This window comes from Lepisosteus oculatus, chromosome 14, assembly GCF_040954835.1.
Source record: "Lepisosteus oculatus isolate fLepOcu1 chromosome 14, fLepOcu1.hap2, whole genome shotgun sequence".
Taxonomy (NCBI): domain Eukaryota; kingdom Metazoa; phylum Chordata; class Actinopteri; order Semionotiformes; family Lepisosteidae; genus Lepisosteus; species Lepisosteus oculatus.
The window spans coordinates 45,266,796-45,283,411 of record NC_090709.1 but is presented as its reverse complement, the minus strand read 5'-3'; the positions used below and the strand labels follow the sequence as shown (position 1 = coordinate 45,283,411).

General features: G+C 43.2%; 1 protein-coding gene and 6 non-coding genes across 7 annotated transcripts in view; 3 read left to right on the top strand and 4 right to left on the bottom strand.

Moving 5' to 3' along the window:
• LOC138243434 (uncharacterized) overlaps positions 1–16,616 on the bottom strand; it is a 421,149-nt gene that overhangs the window by 109,033 nt on the left and 295,500 nt on the right. The gene's annotated exons all lie outside the window — the stretch shown is intronic.
• On the bottom strand, positions 1,930–2,002 carry trnak-uuu (transfer RNA lysine (anticodon UUU)). The gene has a single exon. It is a non-coding gene; the product is annotated as a tRNA-Lys (tRNA).
• trnaa-cgc (transfer RNA alanine (anticodon CGC)) lies at positions 3,317–3,388 on the bottom strand. The gene has a single exon. It is a non-coding gene; the product is annotated as a tRNA-Ala (tRNA).
• Positions 4,957–5,029, top strand: trnak-uuu (transfer RNA lysine (anticodon UUU)). Its single transcript has one exon. It is a non-coding gene; the product is annotated as a tRNA-Lys (tRNA).
• trnaf-gaa (transfer RNA phenylalanine (anticodon GAA)) lies at positions 14,245–14,317 on the top strand. Its single transcript has one exon. It is a non-coding gene; the product is annotated as a tRNA-Phe (tRNA).
• On the bottom strand, positions 15,074–15,145 carry trnah-gug (transfer RNA histidin (anticodon GUG)). The gene has a single exon. It is a non-coding gene; the product is annotated as a tRNA-His (tRNA).
• trnav-cac (transfer RNA valine (anticodon CAC)) lies at positions 15,807–15,879 on the top strand. Its single transcript has one exon. It is a non-coding gene; the product is annotated as a tRNA-Val (tRNA).

The following is a 16,616-nucleotide window of genomic DNA, read 5'->3' as shown; positions in this document are numbered from 1 at the left end:
CAGTTTCCAATACTCCAAAGTCACAAGATTTAGCCAGTTCTCTTAGTGCAGTCACAAAAGCATCAACAGATTCGTCCTGAGACTAAGTTCTCTGCCTAAATTTATGCCGTTCCAAAACCACATTTCTCCGCGGTGTAAAGGAAGCGTCTAAGGCAGCTACAGTCTTTTTCTCCAGGGAGGTTGGCGAAAATCCGCTGCACGGAAGCCCCGATACAGTGCAGTAATGTAGCACGTCCCACGGCATCCTGAGCTTCTGTAGATCCACTGGCTATTTAAAACAAATCTGTACGACTCCATCCATATCTTGTATTCCGTATACAAATCCCGGGCTCCGAGGTTCAGTAGAAGCGGTGGAAAAAGCTGGGCATAAGCAAAGCTTCTCGGCGCGGCTGCCATATCTTCCATGGCGCAAGCTAAACGAAAAGTCCGAAAATTCAGAAGTTCGTTTCTACCAGCAAGAGAACTAAAATCTGCACTGCACTCGCTTTGAGTCCGTCAAGCACTCATCTCTCGTCGCCTTCAATGTTGTGTATGTTAATTAAGAGACGTTTTTAAATTATTTTAACTATTTTATTAACTACACAGATCACGCCCTTACACCATATATACCTGCCTTCTACTCTCTCGTTCTGTTGTCTGGCGATGTCTACTCACTATACTACATTTAGCATGACTTCTTGTTGCAGTTGAGCTCAAAGCTGGAGATGATCTCCATATTCTACCACACTATCTAGTCCGAAACGTAGTACACAGTACATACTTTTTTAAGTGAAGTCAGGTTGTTAAAAAATTAAACCAGCGCCCTGTCACAGAAACGTACCCCAGTCTCCCGCGCAACAAGCGGGGGTACTCAGCACTATGCTAACGAGGAGCGCTTGTCTGCAGCTGAGCGTCAGCTCTGTTTACTGTCAGCAGTCATTGCCTCATTTCCAAAGACTTTTTCACCTGCTTTCAGCTTTTAAAGACAGTCATAAACGCTCAAGAAGTAATTCATGTCAGTTGGAAGTCTGTTTCTGTTGTCTCAGCTCTTGATAAAGGAAAGCCGTGCGTGGGAGACTCCCTCTCTGAAGACGTTTGCCGTCACCCTGCGAGGGAGAAGAGCCATCAATCACCGAGGCAACCACTGAGACAGTTAACATTAAACACGTGAAATGCGAGATGTTGTGATTTTTTCCCTGCTTAAGGCTTCTATTGTTTCTTCTCTAACGAGAAAGACCTCTTTAATAGAAGTGAGATTTTAACAAACGTCTCCAGGGTTAACTGCGACCTGAACGCAACGCCTTAGACCACCAGCCATCTTGCCTGTGGTACTTAGAGCAGCGCTCAATAAAAATGATCAGAAACCGAAAGCGCTTCTTATGCGGATCAGTATATTCCGATTCCACTGGTTCAGCAGAAGAAATAAGAAAAGCCGAACTCAAAGCACTGTGTTGCCATTACGGGTACTCTGCAGCTGCTTTAAAATCTACTCACACCGTGTTGCCATTAAGGCTACCTAGTTAAAAAAAAAAACTTATCGTCATCTTTTTGAACGTGATTATTAGACACCCGTTAAATCTCCACCGAGGTTTCTTGAGAGATCTTCAGCGAGCGAGTATTAAAAAACTACATCGCTTCCAACCTCTGCTGTCACTGTAAACTCGGACGTGATGTTGTGCAGTGTGCCTTTCCTCTTATCGTATTCAAGAGTACTCACTGTGTGAGCTCCTCACTGCGTGTTCTGTACTCTACTGTGATTTAATTTAGATGATTACGTGGAGTAGAGTGACAAGATCTACTTGAACATTTTCGGTTTGTGAAATGAAACACTAAATACACTACTGTAAATACAAGTAATGGACATTTAAAATAACCACAGTACAGCTAGAAGAGTGAAAGATAAAAGACTATTTAGAATGACATTCACAATAGACTTAAGAACAGCACAACCGCCCGAAAAGGGTCTTGAACCCTGGGCCCTCAGATTAAAAGTCTGATGCTATACCGACTGAGCTATCCGGGCTCTGAAAGAAGGTCGACACTGTCGGGATCCTCGCAAGTCACGTGTCTCTTGTTCCGAAGAGCAGTCATACCTGACCCGTCTGGAATGACCACTGACAGACTATCCAGAAGCGACGGCACCAATCCCAGTAGAATGAGTGAGAAATACAGCATGACATGGGTAGTTAAGGGGCTCCCACAATCCATCTTTCCTCACATTACTGATTTTTTTCAATAGCATTTGGACCTTTTTTCACATTCAGATTTTTTTCTCATTTAATAAAATCTTTTAATCAACAACATTAAAAAGAAAACAAATGGAACATTTTTTGGAACAATAATTAAAACAATCTTTCAATGCCTTGGTTGTATACGTGTGCACACCCTTTATAAAGGGAGTTGCAACAGTGCTGAAATTTAAAGAGCATTTCTGTAGAGAAAACAGCCTTGATGTTAAGCTTAGGGAGCCTGTCTTTTAGAAATTCTATTTCTTAACACCTTGCACAGCCTCCCGACAGACTAACAAATATTTTTTGGAGAAATTGGCTCACACACCGGAAGACACTAACGTTTATTTACGTTAGAGTATGTGAATAACAGTTTAACCGAAAAGGTTTGTAATTGTGATTTTGTTAAAATTCAATAAATCGTCTCTCAACAGTTAGAACTTATTAAGAAATTGTTTTATTTCATAAACTATAAGACAATTAAGAGAGTTTATAGGTCATATCCGTCGCTTATGTTCTTTTAACTCTAGAGTTCAGGATCCAAACCCAGCTGCGGACGATTGTGTTTCTTGAATCTCTTGTAATCATCAAAAGTCGATGTGGAGTCCTTCAGTACTTTCTCGAGTTGTGCCATGGATATTTTATACGATGAATACGTGTCATGCTCTTTTGCATTTTCCTTAACAAACGGAAAAAGTTCAAAGTGTGTTTATGGCTGTGCTTCACATCTACACGACAGCACTTGTAACAGTACAGGACACGCAGTGAGGAGTTCGTGAAGCTTTCAGTTTAGTGCGCAGTTCAGGAGGAGGATTCGCTCGCTGAATGATCTCTCAAGAAATCCCGGGTGAGATTCAACAGGTGTTTTCTGCAACAGCCACGACAAGTGTGAAGCAATCTCTGGATTTCCTGAATTTGAACTAAATTATTAGTTCAAATAATTTAGGATTTAACAGAACTAAATGAGGTACATTTAAAACAGCAGCGCAACTCTGGAGCACGTCGAGTGTGCCTGTATTTAATTGTGTAAACCTGGCTCTCTCTGAACACGAGCAAAGAGTTCTCACTCAACAGAAGATTGTGATGTGAGTACTGTAACATAAAGCACCTGGAGATGCCAGGGATTGAACCCGGGACCTCATACATGCGAAGCATGCGCTCTACCACTGAGCTACATCCCCGATGAAAAAAGTAAAGGAACAGACTTAGAGATGTGCAGATGCTCACTGATCACAATCCACCACTCACGAAGAATGCCTGCAGTTTCCCACTTTCACGTTTCCTCTACTACAGAATAAATTCATGGGAATGAAGAAATAAGGAAGGAAAAATAATCGCATTGCAGCTTCAAGAGACTGGGCACAAATTAATCTATTATTTTTGTATCCAGTCACACGTGCGACTGTGGTTAATTCCCAGACGGGGAAGTGCTTTTTTTCTACCTCCTTACTCGACTGTCTTTCAATTCTGTTTTATTTGAAAGCTTTTTGCATATTTTAAGTGCTCTTGATTAAACTATGCATAGAAAAACAGCACTACTGATGATTTTCATGGACCGATGCACACTTATTCTGTACAACTCGAGTGATAAAACCCTGTCTGCAAATATTGTAGAAGAAAATAAAAGGGTGAAACAACGCCCCAACCAAAGGAATGGTAACAGGAAGGATCGTGATCTTATTTGATAAGTCCTTTTGAGATGTCTTGTCAATGCACACAGGCGTTAGAGCCTTTTACTAATTTACTTTTAGTGGTGTTTTTAAACAAAGATGGAACATGTTATTTCTATACCAGGAAGAAAGGAGCAGACTTTAACTTTAAGAGGCAAAAACGACACCTTATCAAAGCTAATATTAATTAAAATGACATCACAACAAAAGAGTGGAGACTTGAGTGAATAAAATTAGTTTTCATTGGACGTCTGTGTCTCCATAACTTTGTAGGTGAGAGAGAGGATTGTGATAATTTGCAGGTGCTTCTCGGAAGTGCGTTGGTGGTACAGGCGCCTTCCAAATAATTAAGTCGGGTTTGAATCCCAGCCAGTACAAACCCAAATCTTTTCAAGATAATTTGTGGTCCGCTAACACACCTTTTGAAACACTACAACAGGTAACACCCCGTGTGAAACATCATGAACATCTGTTAAAGCCTGAGTTTTACATACTCTAACGTAAATAAACGTTATTTTAGTGTCTTCCGGTGTGTGAGCCAATTTCTCCAAAAAAAATATTTGTTAGTCTGTCGGGAGGCTGTGCAAGGTGTTAAGAAATAGAATTTCTAAAAGACAGGCTCCCTAAGCTTAACATCAAGGCAGAAAAAATGCTGTTTTCTCTACAGAAATGCTCTTTACATTTCAGCACTGTTGCAACTCCCTTTATAAAGGGTGTGCACACGTATACAACCAAGGCATTGAAAGTTTTTGTTTTAATTATTGTTCCAAAAAATGTTCCATTTGTTTTTTTTAATGTTGTTGATTAAAAGATTTTATTAAATGTGAAAAAAATCTTAATTTTAAAAAAAGGTCAAAATGCTATTGAAGAAAAATCAGTAATGTGAGGAAAGATGGATTGTGGGAGCCCCTTAACTACCCATGTCATGCTGTATTTCTCACTCATTCTACTGGGAGTGGTGCCGTCACTTCTGGATAAAGTCTGTCAGTGGTCATTCCAGACGGGTCAGGTATGACTGCTCTTCGGCACAAGAGACACGTGACTTGCGAGGATCCCGACAGTGTCGGTGTCCTTTCAGAGCCCGGATAGCTCAGTCGGTAGAGCATCAGACTTTTAATCTGAGGGCCCAGGGTTCAAGTCCCTGTTCGGGCGGCTGTGCCGTTTTTAATTCTATTGTGAATGTCATTCTAAATAGTCTTTTATCTTTCACTCTTCTAGCTGTACTGTGGTTATTTTAAATGTCCATTACTTGTATTTACAGTAGTGTATATAGTGTTTCATTTCACAAACCGAAAATGTTCAAGTAGATCTTGTCACTCTACTCCACGTAATCATCTAAATTAAATCACAGTAGAGTACAGCTCACACAGTGAGTACTCTTGAATACAACAAGAGGAAGGGCACACTGCACATCATCACGTCCAAGTTTAAAGTGACATTAGAGGTTTGAAGCGAAGTAGTTTTTTTATTACTCGCTCGCTGAACGATCTCTCAAGAAACCTCGGTTGAGATTTAATGGGTGTCTAATAATCACGTTCAAAAAGGTGACGATAATTTTTTTTTTAACTAGGTAGCCTTAATGGCAACACGGTGTGAGTAGATCTTAAAGCAGCTGCAGACAGAGTACCCGTAATGGCAACACATGTCTGCTTTGAGTTCGGCTTTTCTTATTTCTTCTGCAGAACTAGTGGTATCGGAATATGATCCGCATAAGAAGCGCTTTCGGGTTCTGATCATTTTTATTGAGCGCTGCTCTAAACTTTACATTTGCTCGGGCTAGTTTTCCCCATGGAAAAAAAAGACATATCCCTAATTACATGATTTCACTTTTTTTCTTATCAACGAGTCGAAAGAAATAAAATATATACTTCACTATAAGTACCACAGGCAAGATGGCTGGTGCTCTAAGGCGTTGCGTTCAGGTCGCAGTTAACCCTGGAGACGTTTGTTAAAATCTCACTTCTATTAAAGAGGTCTTTCTCGTTAGAGTAGAAACGATAGAAGCCTTAAGCGGGAAAAAAATCACAACATCTCGCATTTCACGTGTTTAATGTTAACCGTCTCAGTGGTTGCCTCGGTGATTGATGGCTCTTCTCCCTCGCAGGGTGACGGCAAACTTCTTCAGAGAGGGAGTCTCCTACTCACGGCTTTTCTTTATCAAGAGCTGAGACAACAGAAACAGACTTCAAACTGACATGAATTACTTCTTGAGCGTTTATGACCGTCTTTAAAAGCTGAGAGCAGGTGAAAAAGTCTTTGGAAATGAGGAAATGACTGCTGATAGTAAACAGAGCTGACGCTCAGCTGCAGACAAGCGCTCCTCGTTAGTATAGTGCTGAGTACCCCCGCTTGTTGCGCGGGAGACCGGGGTTTGTTTCTGTGACAGGGCGCTGGTTTAATTTTTTAACAACCTGACTTCACTTAAAAAGTGTGTACTATGTCCTACGTTTCGGACTAGTTACTGCGGTAGAATATGGGCGTGATCTGTGTAGTTAACAACATAGTTAAAATAATATAAAAACGTCTCTTTATTAAAATACACAACATTTATAGCGACGAGAGATGAGTGGTTGACGGACTCAAAGCGAGCAGAACACTGCAGATTTTAGTTCTCTTGCTGGTAGAAACGAACTTCTGAATTTTAGGACTTTTCGTTTTGCTTGCGCCATGGAAGATATGGCAGCCGCGCCGAGAAGCTTTGCTTATGCCCAGCTTTTTCCACCGCTTCTTCTGAACCTCGGAGCTCCGGATTTGTATACGGAATACAAGATATGGATGGAGTCGTACAGAGTGTATTAAATAGCCAGTGGATATACAGAAGCTCAGGATGCCGTGAGACGGGCTACATTACTGCACTGTATCGGGGCTTCCGTGCGGCGGATTTTCGCCAACCTCCCTGGAGAAAAAGACTGTAGCTGCCTTAAACGCTTCCTTTACACCGCGGAGAAATGTGGTTTTGGAACGGCATAAATTTAGGCAGAGAACTTAGTCTCAGGACGAATCTGTTGATGCTTTTGTGAGCCGAGCAAAAAAAAAAAGCCGAGCAGTAGGACGCAGTCATGCTAGAGAAATAGAAGAACAGGGGACTGCTGACATTACATGTTACAGGTGCGGACTAACAACGCACAAAGCAGATAAATGCGGAGCGTGAACAGGAAAATGTCTACACTGCAAGAAAACAGGACATTGTGCACATGTCTGCAGAACATCACGTCCGAGTTTAAGGACAAGTATCCCTTTTATTGTTGTTGCTGCCTCCAGTTTACATTTGGCCAAGTGGTAAGGCGTCGGTCTCGTAAACCGAAGACCGTGGCTTCAAGCCCCACCCGTGCCTGTTTCATTTGTCACCGCTTTCCTTCAGTTTCAAAGTCTTAAAAAAACTCGCAATGTAGGGATCTCAATAGTAAGAGAACATAACTGTCGCCAGTGATTAGTATTCTTGCATATCCTGCCTTGTTTTTTAGTCGACAAAGCTTATCTCTCTACACACCCATCTTCCGAATGATCGCCTTAGCATTGGGAAGGAACGTGCGCTTGGTACAGCCCCCGACTCCATGGTCTGATCACAAACAGATCGGGTGAGCTGTCAGTCCAGGTTGGAAGTAACGTTCGAAAGCACTAAAAATCTGACTTAGGAACGAGAAGACCATGCTTTTTTATACGAGTAAACGATAAAATAATATACTGCCTGCAAGACTATGTCAAGTTCAAGTTCAAGTTTATTGTCATTATACTCATACACAGGTATATGGTATAACGAAATGCTATTTAGCTAGCTCTCGGACATAAGTAGTACAAAGAAAAAAACACTTAAAACAATTTTATAACAAAAGAAAGACAGAGACAACAGCCGATGTGCAAAAAACAACAACAGGCAGTGTGCAAAACAACAAAAATGTAACAGGTTATGTGCAAAAACATGCATCAAAAGAATGAAATAAAGGGATAGAAATGATGGGGAGTGAGTTTTTGACATGTATGGTAGAGATAGATTTTCAATGTGTGTTTGGGTTTTTGGTAAGAAAGAAGGCACTGTGAGGTTCATATCATAGGTGAGAGGTGAGGAGAGAGTGAGAGAGGCTGGGAGTTTAATAGTTTGATAGTGCGGGGGTAAAATTATTTTCGAGTCTGGTAGTCCGAACCCGAATGCTCCGGTACCGTTTTCCATGTCATGCTAAACGCCACAAATTGTGTTCGTTACGGAAAATCGCATGCGACTGGTGCAATCAGCACACATTTTTTCAGGATAGTCGAGCAGTTTAAAACAGCAAATTCACAATTTCTTATAAGCTTTGTGTTTCGCTCTCCGAATAGAGGCATGGGTTCAAATCCCACTCCCAACAGTCAGGCGTTTTACCCTGTCTTTTTTACCTGCCTTTACACTGTTTCAGTCTTGTTGTGCTCGCTGACAATCACAGTACGAGGAAAACTGAGAAACTGCTTAGCAAAAACATAACGGACAGAAAAAAGCTTCGTAAACACGTGAATGTGATTAGCAGCAGTAAGGTATGCATTCAAATGTTTAAGGCTGATTTATAAAAGCAGCAGAAGAAAGGTGCAGCCTTTGTGAGAATTCGCGGGTTTTTATGCTGCTTGGACTTCTTTCAAGCCTATGAGGTGACCCCCGTTTTATTTTCATTTTCAAACTTCAGAACCGAATAACAAAGAGGTTTCATGGGTGACAGCATTCCGTTCCAAATACCGTTTCCACGATGTATTCAGCGACGGGAATGAAATATTTTAGTGCTGGCTCAAATGCGAGGAATTTCAGAAAAACCTGGAAAAGCAACGCTTGCAGTAAACGACAAATTTAAAGCGTGGAGTCAGCATGAACAGAACAACGCAATGCTCTGTAAAAACGATCTGAAGCCGCAATTACTCTTTTATCTCGGGCAGTTCATTCCGATACGATGTTTCCGCAAAATAAATGAAATGCCGAACTCCAAACATGTTGTTGCCATTATTATTACTCCTGCTACTGTAGTTTTAATTTTTAATCAGAGGGTATGTAATGTTGTAAAGGGGCTGGACTACTATGTTCAGTCCAAATTCCATTATGTGAATTTATGCTTCTTTAATATAAGCATTAACAATACAATGCGTGCTCAAAAACCGTTACTTATTAGCTTAAGAAGCGGCAGTGTTTTGACAAAGTGTGGTATTCGAACAGTAAATGCTGAAGTGTTTAATACTTGCTTGTGAGCAGATCTCCCTCGATTTAGACAAACTCTTGTTCGGCCGATGATTTCAGATCAAAATCTGAATCAAGTGGAAAGAAAGCTGAATTACGCTGGGTACTGGGTATCACTGTTACGCCATCAGGTCATGTTAGGAGGATTGGGGGGGATGAAATTGACACAGAGGGACCCAATGTGGGGGCTGAACCCACAGTTCTGAGATTAAGAGATCTTGCTCTATGGACTGCGCCTATATAACTCTTGTGCTACAGCAGTAATGTTTCTGGGTGTGGATGAACATGACATAATAGACTGACAGCAGGAACACGTGGCCCACAGGCAGTGACAGTATCGCTATATTTGGTTGCAGTATATTGTGTTGAGAGCAGCAATAACTTTCCTGCAGAGATGGGAGTGCCTTTAATACAGCTCTTTCAATCAGACAGAGTAACAGGAACTGACCTAAAGTTTCGGCTGTGGGTCCATCTCCACATGGGGGAAAGAGACCGTAAAATAGCGATGAAGAAACAGAAAGCTTTGTGCTCGCTGCAAAGTAGGAAAGAGGTGGTCAGACACATGAAACAGCTTGGTGATAATTTGCAGCGACAATTTTATGTTATTTAGTACACGGATTTCTCTTCATGTTCCTTAAGATGTGTAATTTGTATGTTGGTTGTATGAGAACAGTTTCTCCTAAAGTCCTGTCAATCGATAGTGGAGAGCTAGCTGGTGCACATCTTCAAGAAGACTCTCTTTAAGGCGATTACAAGTTTCTCGAACAAATCTGTGTCATATTTTTAAAATAGTTTAGCTAATGAGCAACGAGAGTACAAATAAATTCTCCCACCCTCCATTTGAAGATAAAACTCCATGTGCGAGTCAAAGTTTCCTTGAAGCTACTGATGTTCGTCATTATTGGACATTCCCGATGATATTGACTAAGAAGCTCAATTTTTACGTGTTGTAGTTCAACATGTGCAAAACATTCGTATCCCCTGCAAATATCGGCAAGGTCAGTGATATTCTCAACAATTTGTGCCATTGCAATTCGTGCGATTGGTGCCATACTTTTTCGAAATGTATTGTGACATGCCAGGATCAGAGGGTCATATTTAAAAAACTGGTGCATTAAAATTTCTTGTACTTCAGGATTTTGATAGTCTGTTACATTGTCTTTCACACGGCGGTGTCAGAACTGTGAGACATTTTCATAATCGGGGGGAAGGCCGTAGCAATAAGCAGAAAGTGCAATCACCTTTTCCCAGTGTAAGTCCGTGTTGTGGTGAGTTTTTAAAATTGGTTTGCGATTTTCTGAAATATATTCCATACAAAAATATAATTTGGACAGTCGCTATTTATTTGGATATTCCCGTTCAGTGAAGATGTCTACAGTATTCCAGCCGGATTAGTACTGATCGAAGAGAGCCATCTACAGGCGAAAGGCGACATAACATCACAGCAGCACCATTTAAGGTGGAACGAAAAACACGCATAAGAAGCTGGCGAATAAGAAGCCAACTTAAGCCTCGTAGCAGACCCTGGGAGGCACGCTCAAAATAATCATCTTTCCAAGTACTTCAGAGTCATATATAGATCGCTTTACTGCAATTTTATGTGATTGATGGGAGATGTGAAGCCATCGAGCCCGTACTGCACTTTCACATTGAAATTGAAGCCATTTCTCATGCTTTCTCTCAGTGTCCGGGCTGCAATTGCGTGTAAAGGAGGCGACTTAATCACCTTACAGAGGATCTTCACGACGGGGTGCGTCAGCTAGTTCTCCATTATTGTCAGTTTACTGGACTTCTGAAGAAACCTATCTACAACGAAGATACAAACTGCACAGTTTAAGGCACATGAAGAGAAATCTGTTTGCTGATTGACTCAAAAAATGTCGATACAAATAATCTGCGAGGCTGATTTACTTATCCGACCACCTCCCCCCGTCCCCCTTTGCTGTTAGCACAATTCTTTCAGTTTCTTTTCTTGTATTTTCCTTGCTATTTTAGTGTTCCCGATGTATAGATGGATCCACAACCGAAACCGTTTTCACCCTATGTTTCTGCACACCTTGCACAGCTCCAGTGGTGCAATTGGTCAGCACGCGGTACTTATACAACAGTGCACAGCGGAGTTATACCGAGGCTGTGAGTTTGTGCTTCACCTAGAGCAGTGTCTTTAGCTACTGAAAGCAACTGTCAAGTTTAGATACTATCAGGAATCTGATGGAGATAAATTAACATCAAATGAAGAAGTAAAGGACTTCGAGTCAAAATCAAATAAGGCTCCACAGCTGAAACATTGTGTTTCCTTCTCTTTTCAGCATGGAATAAACCTTGACTTTTTCCTTTGAAGCCCATGCATGCTGACCCAGCTCCCTACTTAAATTACCATCAGCTGTGTACCTCCAGCTGACCTGTACACAAATATATGAGAGAGGTCTACTGAGACGAGAGGAGCACTGAAGACTTGAAAAAGCTCTTGCATTAGACTCTGTGTTTTTGTTGTTCCCCAGATTTATTTTTAATGTTCTTTTTCTTTTAAAGTTGTTGCGTTTGGTTGTTTTTTTATAGTTGCTAGATTACTACAGGGATTTACCTAGGTTCCCGGGAGACTTCTCGTTTTGTGTTTGTTGTTTTTTCGGGTTACAACTATTTTTTTTTCTGTTGATAGGATCCCACGCATTACTGTGGGACTAGTTAACTTTAGTTCATACATTGTACCTGAAATTACCACATAAACTACTACTCTGTTTTCCTTTTTTTTTAAAAAAAAGGCAAAACTAATGTTTGTTTCTCCTTGCTGCTGATTGGTAGCTACAACGGGTCAGTTGCAACAAACTGGCTGCTGAAATTTGTCAGCAGCTCTGTAGCAAACCTGTTCTCAATTGCAACAAACCTAAAATAACAGCTGCTGCCCATTAGACATTACTAAAGTAGGAGACTAAGCGGAACAATAGATTACATTGGAACTGTCCTGAATGTAGTGGAAATAATATTGTCATTAAGTAATGAACAATTGCTTTCCAGACACTACAATTATTCACAAGGAATTTTATCAATACATATTTTATTAATAAAAGTGTAATATCTTAATAATGAAGTTTAATGTTATCTGTATTAGTAGCTGTATTACAGGTAATGCATGCACAGACTTTATTATACTATTGTAAGAAAACCGGCACAGGGACACCAAATATGTAACATTGCCATAGCCAAAATGTAATGTAGTGGCTCTCTGAAGGCACCAGTTCTGTAGGGTTTGGGCATTTACTGAGACAATTATTAATTGTAGCAGTAAATCACAAAGTTGATTCTTTTGATGGCTTTAGAGTTCAACCATGCGACATAACTCAAACAACGCGCACACACAGGTACTAATACACGAGGATACATTTATTAATACATAGAATATGCATGTAAACCTAACAGATCTTATCGAGAGGGTTATCAGAATACAAAAGGTATATTCGGTCAGTTACAAAGAGTTACACATATCAAGAGGACATACGTTCAGTATATCATTCATTAAGACCGTTTCGTAAAGTGAACTTGGTTACAACTTCTACATTAGATACTCAAAACAAGTACATAACTCTTAGGAATTAAATTGATATCAACTGGTTTGGATAACAATTGAATTCTCGAGCTGTAATGCAGTGAAGTTGAATACTCATCCAATTTCTGGGGATTCAGATCTCCTGCAGCACAAAGAAATAGTTGCAGGCTTGTTGCTGTCCAATCCGAGCTCTCTGGCTCGGTGCCAGGCTGTGCTGTGCAGCTTGCGACGGTGTGCTGCTGTTGCTCACTGACCGGCTAGTTAGTGTTGGCTTTAACTAGCAAAGTTTGTGCACAGGAGAAAAGATGACTGTGTGTCCCAGCAAGTCAGGAAGAGGACCGGTTCGTTCCTGATGAAGAGCTAGTTCTGAATAGTGATTCAGCTGTCCACAGTTCCGACCTGTTCACGAGGCCTGCTGCTGGTTACTCTCTGGCAACCTCCACTCTAGACTCTTAGAACAAAGGAAAGTTCTGGCACTCGGACACACTGGCCGTTCCGTGGCTGAGTCTCAGGATGGTCAGGAGGTGCACTGCGAGAATGTCCTGCCCTTGGGAGTCTTCTGCTCCTGGGCCGTCCTGCCCTGGAATTCTCCTTTGAATTCTCCTCAGAATCTTACTGAATCTGAATCTCACAGGCTCTCTGTGTTGCCTGTTTTTACCTGGAGGAACTTCAGCTCATTGATTGGCTGAAAGTTCCATGGGCATCAGAGTCCCATGTGGGTTACTCGGCCCTACCAGTCCCTGATTGGTTGATCAAGGTGAGATATGAGTCACTTACTCCTGACACTTAGTAATGCAGTCCAGATGTCCAACTGGCACTCCCTAGACAGATAGGCGCCAATAGATGACCATTGATCATGATAGCCAGGCTTAGCTAAGTGCATCCCCCTTTGGGAGCTGTCTTTTATCAAAGGAACCCTAAATCAGCCTGAATGGTTTCTCTGTGGCTGCACCACAGAGATGAACAGAGAAATGAGTCCTAATTTGGGAAAGCTCAGAAACACTTAATTCTGCCTTATTAATAAGCCTCGCCGCTACATCTTAAACTGACCATTTGGCCAGGACCTCGTAAACAAGCCAAATACCATGAACCCCCCTCTTTACCATCAGACCGAGTGACGTCAGAAACGGAGAAGAAGATACTATATAACCCAAAAGTTTGTACCGATACAGGGAACAATACTTCGGTTTTGTTGTTTCTTGCGGGAAACAAGACTTCGGCTTTATTGTTCCTTGCATGCAATAAACTCATCTGTTTCACTTCATCTTGGGATCAAGAACCTTATTCTTTCTGTTACAACACCACTATACTAATGAGGAAGACATCGCACTCTCCGACACCCAGCATCGTGTCCCGACCCACCGTGCTGGAAGGCGACGCTTGCTGTGATTCCTTTACAGAGCAGAAATGACATCCGAGGAGCCGTGAGATCATTTCAGAATTTCGCAGCAATTCAGCATTTCGAAAACACAAACAACCAATGCGAGGAAGATGCGCTGGACAGAGCTCAGAGGGTGCAGCTGGGTGACTTTCCTTCTGAGTGACGTTCCTGCAACACTCTCCCGCTACTCTTGGTGCGCTCATGCCACAACACAGGAAGGCTGGAGCAGGTGGCTGTGGGATTTGCGCACCGCTGAAATAGCTCAGTTGGGAGAGCGTTAGACTGAAGATCTAAAGGTCCCTCATTCGATCCCGGATTTCGGCATTTTGTTTCATCGCGCCCTTTGTTCCTCTCTCCAGCGCCCCCTGCTTAAAGTGTCGCTTCCCTTTCTCAGCCCGAAACGCAAGCGAGACACCAGCAGCGGTCCCTGCAGGTTTCCTTAGTGTAGCGGCTATCACGTTCGCCTAACACGCGAAAGGTCCCCGGTTCGAGACCGGGCAGAAACAGCCTCATTTTGCACACTCCTTTACTTCACAGAGGTCTTGAGCGACCGGTCATTTGTTCCCAATGTATTTCCGGTGCCTTCGTGCACTCTTGTACAAAATGCACGTTCCTTCTGTACGGGGAGCCGATCATTTGCAATTGGGCTGTGCCGACAGACCAGGACGAGCTCTGTCGGCTGAAATGCAGCGCAGGACCTGCAAGAACAACAGAAAGATTAGCATCCAGCGGGGGCCTCTTAGTGAGACCAAGAGCTCATCAAGAATCGGCTCCAGCAACAGGGCTGGGCACATTGTTCCATTCTCCGCCCACTCTCGGTGTAAACAAGTCCCTCCTGGTCTCTGCTTGAAATGCACTTTCCTGCGTTTGCTTTGGTGTAACTGGCTTCCCCTGCATGGGCGAATGTGAAGAAGATCCTTAGTAAGTCATTGAAGAAAACCGAGAAGAGGTCGGAGTGGCCTCTGTCGTTCATCAACGATCCAGTCAGGCAGTACTCCTCTGTAAAGCGCCGTTCGTTCACGTCGATTGGCTTTTTTTTGCCTTCATTCGTGCGAGTAGTAAAAGCAGACGCCCCTATTCTGCCGTGACCCGGATTCGAACCGGGGTTGTTGCGGCCACAACGCAAAGTACTGACCACTATACGATCACAGCGAGTTACCGAGACACACGCGGCAGGTCGGAAAGGGCTGTGTTCTCTTCGTGTGACATAATTCGGAAAAGTCCTGACGTTGCATTTCAACTGAGCCCCAGTATACATCGACCCTTCGACACTCTGAGTGACAACTCTCTTGCGTGTTTTCTCATATTTATGTAGTTTGCTTGCATGATGCCGGGAACAGCATGGTTGTTCGCTGCCATATAGTCTAGCGGTTAGGGTTCCTGGTTTTCACCCAGGCGGTTCGACTCGGTTTTGCCTCCTGCTTTCCAAAAGATCAGCACCGTGTACGAAAGAGCCGCATTAAAACTACTCGAACGTGCAAAACGTGCGAGAAGAGGGGGCGCTTGTTTCCAACCGAAACTTCTCGCGTGTGAGACGAGCTGATCATCGCTGTGGGAGGGTTACTCTGGTAGACAGGGCTGACTTTTTGCACTTTCTGGAGAGGCGATTTTCTCCACTTCAGTAGCCCGATTTCGTCGATTGCGTGGAGAGGGCTGTAGAATGTGGCGCCGCCTTTCCTGCTCCGTCCATGACAGGCGTGCTGGTCTCTGGAGAGAGAGCACGGTCCATCAGCGCACTCCAATAAAGGCACTGGAAGCAGCTGAATCACATTGGCGAAGCTCAGCGCTGGGCCGCTGGGCACATCTTACCACCGTTTCCGTAGTGTAGTGGTTATCACATTTGCCTCACACGCGAAAGGTCCCTGGTTCGAAACCGGGTGGAAACAGACATCTTTTGTCGCCATGCACAAAAGGGGATTGGGGATTCGCCTAGCGCTGTGATTGAACAGACCCACTCACCTCTTAGTGTGGCGGGATCTGCACAGTGCATGTCACAGCGCATCCTGCTTTCACTTCAATGCGCGTCCTGATGTACCCCAGTCTCCCGCGTGACAGGTGGGGACAGGTGACAGGTCCTATACTAACGAGGAAGACATCGCTCTCTCCGACCCCCGGCATCGTGTCCCGACCCACCGTGCTGGAAGCCGACGCGTGCTGTGATTCCTTTACGGAGCAGAAATGACAACCGAGGAGCCGAGAGATCATTTCAGCATTTCGCGTCTGAACGGAAAACACAAACGACCAACTCGGAATGACTTGCCTTTGACGCTTCTCAAAGCGTTCTTTGTGCATCGAACAGACCCACTCACCTCTTAGTGTGGCGGGATCTGCACAGTGCATGTCGCAGCGCTTCCTGCTTTCACTTCAATGTGCTTCCTGATGTCGAGTCGTGTGCCGTGCGGAGGCTCTGAAAGCGAGAGCAATGAAAAGGTGCACGACGCTGGGAAAGAAAACAGAGAAGTGAAAGGCAGTCATTTCTCTAAGGAGGTGAAAGAAAAGCTACTCCCCATCGGGGAATCGAACCCCGGTCTCCCGCGTGACAGGCGGGGATACTTGCCACTATACTCACGAGGAAGACATCGCTCTTTCCAACCCCCGGCATCGTGTCCCGACCCAGCATGCT